This window comes from Panthera uncia, assembly GCF_023721935.1.
Source record: "Panthera uncia isolate 11264 chromosome B3 unlocalized genomic scaffold, Puncia_PCG_1.0 HiC_scaffold_1, whole genome shotgun sequence".
In the NCBI taxonomy this organism is placed as follows: domain Eukaryota; kingdom Metazoa; phylum Chordata; class Mammalia; order Carnivora; family Felidae; genus Panthera; species Panthera uncia.
In genome coordinates this window covers 70,126,773-70,138,942 of record NW_026057582.1, presented here as the reverse complement: position 1 = coordinate 70,138,942, position 12,170 = coordinate 70,126,773, and the positions used below count along the sequence as shown (strand labels likewise).

At 40.0% G+C, this 12,170-nt stretch overlaps 1 long non-coding RNA gene across 1 annotated transcript; it reads left to right on the top strand.

Moving 5' to 3' along the window:
* The first annotated feature begins 3,421 nt into the window (after nt 1–3,421).
* Nucleotides 3,422–8,707, top strand: LOC125909000 (uncharacterized). Its single transcript, XR_007453520.1, has 4 exons — nt 3,422–3,684; nt 4,579–4,636; nt 6,972–7,040; nt 8,548–8,707. It is a non-coding gene; the product is annotated as an uncharacterized LOC125909000 (long non-coding RNA).
* The last annotated feature ends 3,463 nt before the right edge of the window (nt 8,708–12,170 follow it).

Here is a 12,170-nt window from a genome sequence, read left to right as displayed (position 1 = left end):
GGCAGTTCTCCTTCTGCCATTTCTCCCTCTCTTGGATCTTCAAACTCGCCAGCTCCATTGATGTCTCTTGAGTTTCTCTCATAAAGGAAATTAATTTACTTCCCACTTTCCTTGTACAAAACCCCATATTTCCCCTTCCATTCATAGGAACGTTTCTTGAAACAACAACCTACAATGGAAATCCCTGCTTCTCACTTTACGTTTGTTTCTCAGACAATGAACGCTAGACTTCAGCCTCTGTCCCTGTCACTCTGCTAAACTGCCCAGCAAAGACCGCAGACAACATCCTTGTAGCCAAATACAGCCAGCCATGTTCAGTTCTCATCTGACTTGGCTTCCCTATAGAATTGATCACCGTTGGCCACTCTCTGTCCCATGATGTTCTTTCCTCATTTGGTTTGGTTTCCATGAAAGTTTTCTTGCTAGGATGGTTCTCTTAAACTTCTAGTGGCCCCTTCTCAGCCTCATTGTGGGACGTTCATTGTATGCCTATCACTTCAATGTTGGGAGTCCTTGAGGGTTCTTTCTTCTGTTCTCTTATCTTTTTCATAATTATGGTCTTCTGGAGAAACCTTCTTCAAGGATTTAGTTACTACATATAAATTGGCATTGTCCACTGGTCTCCCCCATCCCCCTTTAAAAATCTTTGACTTTCTTCTTAGCATTTTATCTAAAAGCATGAGACTTTTTCATCAGGACCCCAAATCTTGTCCTCTAACTCATTATGTTCAAAACCAAAATAATTGTCATTTTCTCTGAGCCTAAAATGTGATCTCCTTTCTATATTCTCTGTCCAGAGACTGACAACCATCTGCCCAACTGCTCACACTGGAAATCTGGCCCTATCTTATCTTTTACTCTCACTCATCATCCACTGTGAGTCCTCTTGACTCTGTATCTCATTGTCACCTTCACTGTCACAGCCCTGATTTGCATCCTCCTAACTTGCATATCATTTTTCCCTGCTCAGAAATCTTATATCTTCTTCTCCCCAGTTTCTTATAAGGTAAACAGGTATTTGGTTCTTTCTGCTTTTCCAACCTCATTGCCCAACACTCCCCTCCCAAGTTAGATGCTCCACCAAGCTGCTAACAGTCCCTGGATGAAGCCATCCCCTTTCCTTCCTCCATGCCTTCATACATGCTGGATCCTTTGCCTAAATGTCCTTTTCTTGGCCGGCTCCTGTCTTCCATGTCCCCCATAAAACTCTACCTTGCCTGTCAAGTTTCCATCACTCCACAGAGAAGATTCAAGGCTCTTTCTGTATATTGTTCTTCTGAAACTCTGAGGTTGTTGTTGTTTTGTTTTATGCATCTTTCCAGCCATTGGGCTCTAAGCATCTTGAAGGAATGAATTTTTCTTTTTACATTTGTAACACCCGTTCGTTGCCTAGCACGGTATAAATGTTAAATAAATGTTTATTAAAGTTACATAACAACTCCATTTTTCACTTGAGGTCATTCTGTGTTTTCATCAGCTCTGAATTCCCATTTTATTAACATAAGAGCAAAATCACCTATAATTCCCAGCTACAGAAAACTGGGTTGTGCTTGTGTCCTTGTAACTCAAAAGGTATGTTACCTGGGATAAAGTATTTGATCTTTCTGGTCCTCAGATAGGAGATAGCATGATATCAAGGCTTTTCAGTTGTTTCCTGAGGAGACTGGGGATCCTTGAAGGCAAGAGGGGGATGAGGAGGAGGGCCTCTGTGCGCTCCTTACTTCTTTGTTTCAAAGAGAAGCTCTACCTTCACCCATTTTATGTATTGTGATCACGTGTAGAATTGCCTTTAAACCTGAGATGCCACTGCTAAAATATAATTTGGAAACCACTTCACGGGGTTATCTCTAATTCTCTCCTAGCGGGGGGGGGAAAATGTCTGTGGTTCTGTGAGCTGCATAGTAATATTGGCCTGACAAAGCACATCTCCCAGAAGCACAATGGAAATGCATTACATAATCTTTGTATAAACATTCAATTTTACACTTTCTACATAAAAGACAGAGGGAAAAGGGTCAGGGTATAAGGATGGAGAGGGAGGCAAAGAAGAGGAAAGGGGAGTCGGGAGGTCAGAGGAAGGGAGGGCAAAGGGAATGAAAAGGTGAATTCAGTGCCGGCAGAGGCAGACCGATTCCATTGCTTTTCCACTCCAGGAGCATATGCTGTGAAGAAAGCGTGCACTTCAGAGTACAGATGAGCCAGGAAGGGAGAACCTGCTGTTCCCGGAAGTCTTCCCGAGTGGGAGCATCTCACGGGGCTGAGTGTAAGGCAGGTATTCAAAGATGCATATTGTTCATGCAACACAGACCTAATATGCGAGCTAACAACTCCATTCGGTGTTTAACGAAAGAAACAGTGGTTCCGTTCCGGAGCTGGAGGACAAACTATTGGACTTTGAAAGACACTGCTGGTCTCTAAAATGATGTCATGTGAACTGTTTTGTGTGCAGTTTAAAGGTTGTTCATTTTTCTGCATAAAATTGAACATAACACACAACTCCATTATAAACCCTATCTGAACATCTGGGGTTTTGTGGTTTCCCTGTTATCATGAATCATCATGTATCTTTTCTCTGCAGAAGCTGCTTTACATGTAAACTATAACCGTGTTTATTCACTTGGTGTAATAGTGATTAGGATAAACAATGTAGAATGTGCTGGAATCTGCACAGGAGGTGCATAAATGCTGGGACCAAGCAAAAGCTGCAGACAGAGCTCATCGTGTCAGCTCTGATTTACATCATCACATTTAAATGCAAGAAGGAATGTTGACTCTAAAGAAAATCAAATACATTAAAACAGAGCTCTTTGCATTTTTAGGACCATAGACCAAATAATCCTGAAATCTATATCTTGTTGAAATGTCCTTGATAGAAAAGATAGAGATTCTGCCTAATCTAGGAATTGAGAAAAAGAGAAATAAATCCAGATACTAAAGGACAGAAAAGAAAATGCTATATAATGATTTTATGATACAGAAATATTTTTACTCCAGAAGTACATTTTAAAATCCCATTGAAAATGCCATGTAAAATTGAATTGCCCTCAGACTTTGAAAAATAATGTGGAGAATGGCTAGAATTTCAAGGTGGGAAATAGCTTGCTTTGTAGCAACCCAATTTCATAGCTAAACTGTATATGAGACACCTTTCTGAGGTTTCTACTATCTTTAAGAGACTTACATGTTGTTATCAGTTCCATTTAAAGTACTTACTTATTAACACGGCTCTTGGAAAATCCAGAACGGTTGAACAACAGCAGATTTGAATTTTATTATTTTGCTTTGTAAAAAAAAAAAAAAAAGTCAGCTGAGAAAGAGATCAAGTATAAACTTTCATTAGAGCAGTTTATGTTTATTCTAAAGTCTCTAGAATGTTAACATGCTCCAAGCTCTATGTTAAGTCATAAGGGAAGACCTTTCAGAAGCAGCGAACCAATGTGTTTTCTACAAGGCACAAATCCAATTTTTTCTTGAAAACATTAAAGCACATTGGAAAACCATTCCCCTTATTTCTTTAACTGGAAAAAGCTGCATTTGAGAAACTCACTTTACTCAGACAGAAGTAATGTGACATAAAGATCTGATCTGGGGAGGACAGAAGAACTCATATCGTGAGGTGGACTCCACATTGCCATTGGCGTTCCCAAGTCCATTACATCTGGTTTCTTGTAATGAAAAAGGCGAGTAAGTTTCTCATGTGCAGATCAACCCTATCCTAAGGTGTGGGTATTCCTTCTGGGAGCTGAGGGTCAGGATATATCCTTTCTCTTTCCTTCCTCTGAGGCATTGCACATGTCTTCCATATCTTGCATCTTCAAATCTCATCTTTGGTGTTTTCCGTGTCCTAATAATTACCCAGACTGTTGGAAGCCTTTCCAAACAGTGTTCCAAGTTGTGTTACCTCTCCTGTCCAGCCCTTTGCACCACCCTGATTTCTCAGCATGCAGGTTTCTTTTCTTTTCTTTTTAATTTTTTTAATGTTTACTTTTGAGAGAGAGAGAGAGAGAGAGAGAGAGAGAGAACAAGCAGGGGAGGGGCAGAGAGAGAGGGAGACACAGAATCCAAAGCAGGCTCCAGGCTCTGAGCTATCAGCACAGAGCCCGACGTGGGGCTCAAACCCACAAACTGTGAGATCATGACCTGAGCCGAAGTTGGACGCTTAACTGACTGAGCCACCCAGGTGCTGCAGCATGTAGGTTTCTTTTAAAAATAATCTCTGTTGGATTTTTTTCTCAAAGGGTAAACATGAATTGTTTGGTCCCTTATTTATCATTAGAAATACATGTGCTAGAAATCCCATTATGTGACAGGTTTTTCCGGGATGTCTCTTCACTTTCCATTAGCAAGGCAGAATGTATAATGGATAGAGCATGAGATTTGCGAACCAACCATCCAGGTTCAACTTTTTAGTCATTACTCAGATCGTAAATCTCTACCTTTTAAGAGATTACTCCACAATTTAGAACTGGTCCGTTTTGTGCTTTCTCAAAGTACTTGGTCTTTTCCTTCGAAGAACTATATTTGTGACTTTACATTTACTTACATGAGTATTTGAGCAATGTCTGTCTTTCCTACTAGACTCTCGGCACCATGATTGATTTGTCTGCCATTCTAACCTCACAGACTCTGGCGCATAGTAAGCGTAAAATAAAATAAAATGAAAATGAAAAAAGTAAAGTGAAATGTATAAGCATTTCTATTACCTTTCACGCTTTCCTATAACTTACAAGGCAGAGTGCAGTAAAGACTATCTGGTAAAATGTTTTCAAGCAAATATCGGTGACTATTGAGTGTTTTAGATATTTTTCAGGGTTGAAGATTACCACAGAGGAACCCATTTGTAGATTTCTACTTGAAATTATCAGGCAGTTCACAATATATGGAACCCCTCAGGGAGGTGGTCGGTTCAAAGGAGCAGGGTATAGCAGTAAGAGAGAGTCATTCAGAATAGGAGGCATGAAGGGCAGGGTGTGCCGTGCATCCCATTCCCCTTGCTGAAGAAAGATAGCAACCTCAGATCACGTATGCAATGCTGCTTTTAACTGTGGGTGTTAAGCTTTGAAAGGGATGTTGACATTTGGGGCACCTGGGGGGCTCAGTCGGTTAAGCTCAGGTCATGATCTCGCAGTTTGTGAGTTCGAGTCCTGTGTTAGGCTCTGTGCTGACAGCTTGAAACCTGGAACCTGTTTCAGACTGTGTCTCCCTCTGTCTCTGCTCCTCCCCCGCTCTCTCTCTCTCTCTCTCTCTCTCTCAAATATAAACATTAGGGGCGCCTGGGTGGCTCAGTCAGTTGAGCATCCGACTTTGGCTCAGGTCATGATCTCACAGTTTGTGCGTTCGAGCCCCGCGTGGGGCTCTGTGCTAACAGCTCAGAGCTTGGAGCCTGCTTCGGATTCTGTGTCTCCCTCTCTCTTTGCCTCTTCCCCACTTGCACTCTCTCTCCCAAAAATAAATAAACATTAAAAGAATTTATATTTAAAAGGGATGTTAACGAACCAGAATAGGATATGGCAATAAAAGTTGGTAGTGTCATTGAGGAAACTTTGAAAAGATAGGTTGTAAAAGAATTCAGGGTGGGGAACAGGTATAATTGTCTCCAACTATTAAATTATGATGTAAAAAAAAAAAAGGTTAGTCTTTTCTATAGTCGCCAAAGCAGAATAAGGAATAATCAATGTCAAACTAAGTAGCTGGCACTGTCTGAGAGTGGAAAAGAAGCCTTATGACACAGCGAACTTGTTTCACTGGTGTTTACTCAGAGTCTGGGGAACATCTGCCACTGCATTGGGAGGGGTTTTGGCCTGGATGAGAGACTGGATTCTAGGGCCCTGTGGCACTCAGGCAGAAGGCTGTCCTTGGCTTTAGACCCCTTGGATGGCAGTCACCGAACCTGCCCTTACTCAGCTCATACTCATCTGTAAAATGGAAAAAGCACCACCTATGTTGCAAGGCTCTGTGGATGGAGTACGATAATTTATAGAAATTTAAAAGTACCGTCTAACTTTTAGAACTGTACTGTGCTAAATAAACATCAGACATTATTAAATGAAGATAAATTTGCATTTTTTCCTTGATTTCGCATCTTGACTGTTATATACATACAAGCCAGGGCTGTCATTTTTTTCTCCTTCCGTATGTCTTTGAATCATTTCCTTCCATCCCATGCCTAACCCACCATATGCACCCTGACATTTGGGAGGACTGCTTTTTTTAAAATATTGCATTCTGTGCTCCAAATGCGCAAAATACCAACCTGTGTCAAAAACAGTGTCATGTGTTTTCCAAATTCTGTTTCATAGGTGCCTTTCTGATCATAGAGGAAGACGTACAGTTAGGTTGTCGTTATTTGATTATGTTTTGGTCAATGGAATATGGACAGAAATGCAAGCCATTTCTGGGCCTGTTCATAAACCTTTCTCAGTTATCCATGGTGTGTGTGTCCCTTTTTCAGAAATCTTGGGGGCCAAGGTGTTTAAGAGGTCAGCCAAACAATATGGAAATAGACTAGATCTCTGAGTCCCCAACTGGAGGGCCATCACCCGAGAAAGCCACCTGACACATATCAGGCTGTGACTTGAATGAAAATTGAGCCTTTGTTGTATTAAACCCTTGAGATGGCACTTTTATTGATTTATTTCTTTGTTAACCACTGCTGAACCTACAGTATTTTGACTAACACAAAAATTAGTACCACCAAAGAGCAGTAGTTAAAACAAAAACCTAGAACAGGAGGCACTGGTTTAGTGTTGGAAGGTAGGTGGTGGCTCTGACATGAGAGTTTATCATTCTTCTTACAATCCCAGGTCACCTTATTATCTTTAGTTCCTTGGCTATTATTGAGGTTCAAGGGGGATTAAAAATGATGATAAATAGCACTTATCGAACCTCTAGCGTGTGCCAGCACTGGAGAGTCTGTGCATTGCCGCAACTAATCTTTGCATCGGAAACTCCATTATTTTCCCTTTTGACAGATAAAGAGATTGAGAATTGGACAAGCCCGGCTTCTGTGCTATCAAATCTACAATGGGATGCCTGGAAAAGTTGAGTTCTCCTTATACTGAGTTGTCTGGGGATAAGCAAGGAGAACATCTTTAGAGAAAGTATTTATTAACCTAATTTACTAACCTAGATTACAACTTAACCTAGTAAGCTAGAAAGGAGCAGAACTCACTGGGAAGAGTTAATATCTTAGAAAAGCCATAGTGCATTACTTGGGCATGCTTCCAATTGGACAAAAATAAATCTTTCTTTCTCTCTTTTTCTCCTTCTCTCTCTCTTCCTCCTTCTCTCTCTCTCTCTCTCTCTCTCTCTCACACACACACACACACACACATGCACAACAAATTGAGACATAATAGAAATCTCTAAATCATGCACCAGATTACAAGCAATTAAAAAAGTATGGGCTCTGAAATACCACCCATACGATGTAGGGAGGACGAACTAAGTTACAATTGTGGTTTTGGGGCTAGAACTATCCTATTCAATATAGTAACCACTGCTAAATGTGTCCATTGAGCATTGGAAATGTCTAGTCCTGAGATATGCTGTAAGTGTTAAATACACATCAAATTTTGAAGGCTTAGTACAAAAATGTAAACTACCTCATTAATATTTATTAAATGTTGATTGGTATTTTGTATATAGTGGGTTAAATAAAATGTATTATTATTATTATTTTTTTAACAGTTTATTTATTTATCCTGAGAGAGAAAGCATGAGGAAGGGAGGGGCAGAGAGAGAGAGAGAGAGGGAGAGAGAGAATCTTAAGCAGGCTCTACACTGTCAGTGCAGAGCCTGACCTGGGGCTCGATCTCACAAACTGTGAGATCATGACCTGCGCTGAAACCAAGAGTTTCAGTGCTTAATCGACAGAGCCACCCAGGCATCCTAAAATATATTATTAATTTTACCTGCTTATTTTGATCTCTTTAATGTGGCTGGTAGAAAACTTAAAATTACGTCTGCGGCTCATTTTGTGGCTCAGATTACATTTCTGTTGGACAGTGCTGGGCTTGAGTGTCAGGAACTAAGCAAGTCAGAGTAAGCTGCAGAGAGTGTTGCTGTTCCAGAAGCAGTTCAGATTCTAGTGACGGTGATGCTGTGGGTCAGTTTTGGAGAGATTTTTCTGAACTCTTCGTTTAGTCTCTTGGTATATTTTCCTTAAGCATCCTTCCTGGTCTCCAGCCATATAGACAATCTCAGATCTTCTTGTAAATGATGCGCTTGCTTAATATTGAGAAATCAATTAACTCTCAAAGTAGCTAGAAGCAGACCAATGCTTCTTATATTTAAAGTGTAGAGAAATCACTGTGGTGGAAGGAGGTCTTCTTAAGAGCAGGCTCTGTTACTAGGTCTGGGAAGGGGCTTGAAGTAATGCCAAGGTTGCAGGTCTGGGGACCACACATGAAGAAGCAAGAGGCTAGGACACATTAGACCCACCAGACATCAAAATATGGGAACAAAGAGTAAAGCTGGGGTGATGTTCATAAGCCATCAGAGTGAACTCTCTATCCTCAATTAACTTACTCTTCTTTTTCCTCTCAGATTGAGCTGTATCTATAGAAGGGAAAATGAACAGGCCACAGCACAACTAATCTGCTCAATTCTACTGTTGCAAAGATTGATGGAGACCATTGTGTGATCAATTTGGTCATGACACTGGGTATCAGTCATGAGCATGACTGAAATGAATGGAATCACTTTACTCCAATCTGGTCTGCTTTCATTGTGTAAACTTAGCTGGTCCTGAGGACTTGGGGTCAGGGAAATCAGCACTACACCTAAGTCTACTAACCTTCCTGAGATCATTTATTAGCAAAAAATCAGCATGTTCATGCATATTAGTTATTATAAGGAACAATTTGCCTGCCTTACTCATGTTCTCAGAGGATGTGCTTAGTTTCTGTTGAAGTTAGGAAGTGCCACAATTTAATATTTGGAAAATGAAATTTTGTTATAAGATAATGAGATCCAACCTCAATTCATAAAATCAGCTTAAAAATATTTAAATTTTTTAAATGTTTTTTTAATTTATTTTTTAAGACAGAGAGAGACAGAGCATGAGTGGGGATGGGGCAGAGAGAGAGGGAGACACAGAATCTGAAGCAGGCTCCAGGCTCTGAGCTGTCAGCACAGAGCCCGATGCGGGGCTCGAACTCATGAACTGTGAGATCATGACCTGAGCCGAAGTTGGACGCTCAACCGACTGAGCCCCCCAGGTGCCCCAGCTTAAAAATAGTTATTAAAGGAGAATTAAGGAAAATATTTGAAGTAGTTATATAATATTTGGCATGAGTTTATAAGCTCTCAAAATGGCTACTTAGAAGAAAAAAGCTCTATATGATTTTGTAATTTTTAAAAATTTGAATATAAACTCATAAGTCTCAACTTATAACTCTTTAGAACATCATTGCAGTGTGGATATGGAAGCATTTTCAATCATGTCATATCTATAATATAAATTTTACATGACACTTTGGGGTTTTTGAGGTGCTCTGGTTGGAAACTTTAAATTCCTGTGACCTCGAGTCTCATTCTCCGTCGCTCATAACATCAAATTACTTTACTGTTGACTCTTTTCCTTGTCCTTCCTGAAGTAGCCTCCTTATTTGAATTCAGATCTGGTTCAAAACATTGGCTGCTACTTTGACCTACACTGACATTTCAAAGGCTGAAGAATAATTAGTGAAATAAAAACCTCATAATTACTTTCTAACACACACCCACACAAAGCCTTTTGTTGAGCTGGCAGAATGGATTGGGATTTTTGTTGTGTTGTGTTTTGTTCTAAATGATTGAGCATGGGACTAAAGTGAAGTGACAGACATTTCTTGAATGCACAAAATGATCTGGAAGCTAAGATAGTCAATGTTTCACCTAACAGTATTGAAATCTTACTTGAGAATCAACTTTATTTAATATCTGATTTTAAACCTTAAGCACTAACAAAAAAAAAAGTCTTTCTTTGGAAAGACTTCTTTTCAGAACTTTAAAACAGCATATGATATCGTATTAATAACAAAGTCTGGTTAAGTTTTTTGTTGGCTTTTGGCTAGGTTGAGAAGACTAAACCGTGAATTGTTCTGATTCAGATATTAAGAGGGTTTGAACTACTAGTTCAACTATCCCAGTAAAATGTTTTCTACAGCATAGACAGGATGAATAGGTTTGCATTGCACCGACTCCTTCTAACCTGATTAGTTGGCTGGGCTTGTGTATGAAGGTCTATCCATATTTGTTGTAACCACGTGAGATCTTGCTTCCTCAGCCAAAAGAAGAGAAGATCATCAGATAGGAACTGCCTATTGTTGGTTGGGTCCAATGTGAGAGACTCATCACTGGGTCTTTATGGTCTACATGTTGTCTCTATAGAAAAAATATAATTTTGAATGCTGGAGACAATTATCTTACCAAAGAACCTTCCAGAGTCCTACTCATCTTTAAGTCAGGCAGTCTGTCACGTGATTTTCCACAGGACATGTTGTGTTTCTTTTGTCTGATTATTAGTTTTTTTATTTTTTTAAGTGTTTACTTATTTTTGAGAGAAACACACAGTGTGAGTGGGGGAGGGGCAGAGAGAGAGAGGGAGACACAGAATCTGAGGCAGGCCCCAGGCTCCGAGCTGTCAGCGCAGAGCCCGTCACAGGGCTCGAACTCATGAACAGTGAGATCATGACCTGAGCCAATGTCAGCTGCTTAACTGACTGAGCCACCCAGATGCCCCTCTTTTGTCTAATTATTTTTTGCTGCTGTTGTTTGTGCTCTTTGCAGAGAGATTTTATAATAGATGTAAGCAATACATTGAACAGATATGCTCTTTTGTAAACAAAACAGTCAAAAGTGGTTATTTCTCCAACTTTTCATTCTTAGGGCCCTTTACACCTGTTACAATGACTGAGGACCCTGAGATGCTTTTTTTATGTGTGTGATATGTGATTTTAGAATTAAAATCTAATTTGAAACAATAACACACATTATATGATAACCAAATATGTTTTTATTCAAAAATGCATTTTTCAAAACAAAATAGAAGAGTGTCATTGTTTTACATGTTTACACATTTCTGTAACATTTAACATGATAGAAGGCAGCTGGCAGATATCACAGCCTCTGGAAAATTCTACATGTAGAAGATAGTAAGATAATAAGACTGAAAAATAAAATTATGTCATATTACTATGAAAACAGTTTTGACTTAGTGGGCTCTCTGAGTGTCTTGAGGCACCCCCCCCCCCCACATGTCCTTGGACCACACTTTGAGAACTCCTTGTCTGAAGATGCAACCGAGGGTAAGACTGAAAAACTCTATTATAACCTCAAATAGATTTAAAGTGGTGCCTCAAGGGGCACCTGGGTGGCTCAGTGGGTTAAGTGTCCAACTTCAGCTCAGGTCATGATCTCACAGTTTGTGAGTTCAAGCCCTGCATTAGGTTCGGTGCTGACAGCTCAGACCCTGAAGCCTGTTTTGGATTCTGTGTCTCCCTCTTTCTCTGTCCCTCCTCTCTCTCTCTCTCTCTCTCTCTTAAAGATAAATAAAACGTTAAATGAATAAATGAATAAATGAATAAATAAATAAATAAAGCATTCGAATACACTGAGGACTTAGTAAAAAAAAAAAAATAAACAAATGAAGTGGTACCTCAAACAGAAATAGGTTCCTTTAAGAATCTCACAGATGTATTTCATGGATCCTGTTATTAAACTAGAGGGCTCTTATAAGTATCAAGGGTGTTGGGCTACAGGAGGTTTCCAAGAACCTCAAGGTAGAGACGAACTTAGTGTGTGGGTGTGGATTTTGTCTAAGGGAAGGAAGCCAGTAGCTTCATAGGATGCCCATAGGTTTTAAAGAGAGTTATACTCTGGTAAACACTGTCTCCTTGAATTAAAAGGGACACATAATACAAAATGAAAAGAGGCCTTTGGACCTCTGAACTGCTATAGGCATGAAACAAGCTGAGAAAATTATTCATCTAAACACACTGGCCATTTGTGATGGGAAAACAAGGGCCATGTGACAGAGAGTGGGGTAAAGAGCCCAGAAGGCAGAGACAAGAGCTGTGAAGATCTTTCCTAGAGAATAGGAAAGGCCTTTCCTAGAGAATAGCCCAGGCCTAACCAAGAAACTGCCAACACATGACTGCCTGCATTTTACAATTTTTTAACAACCA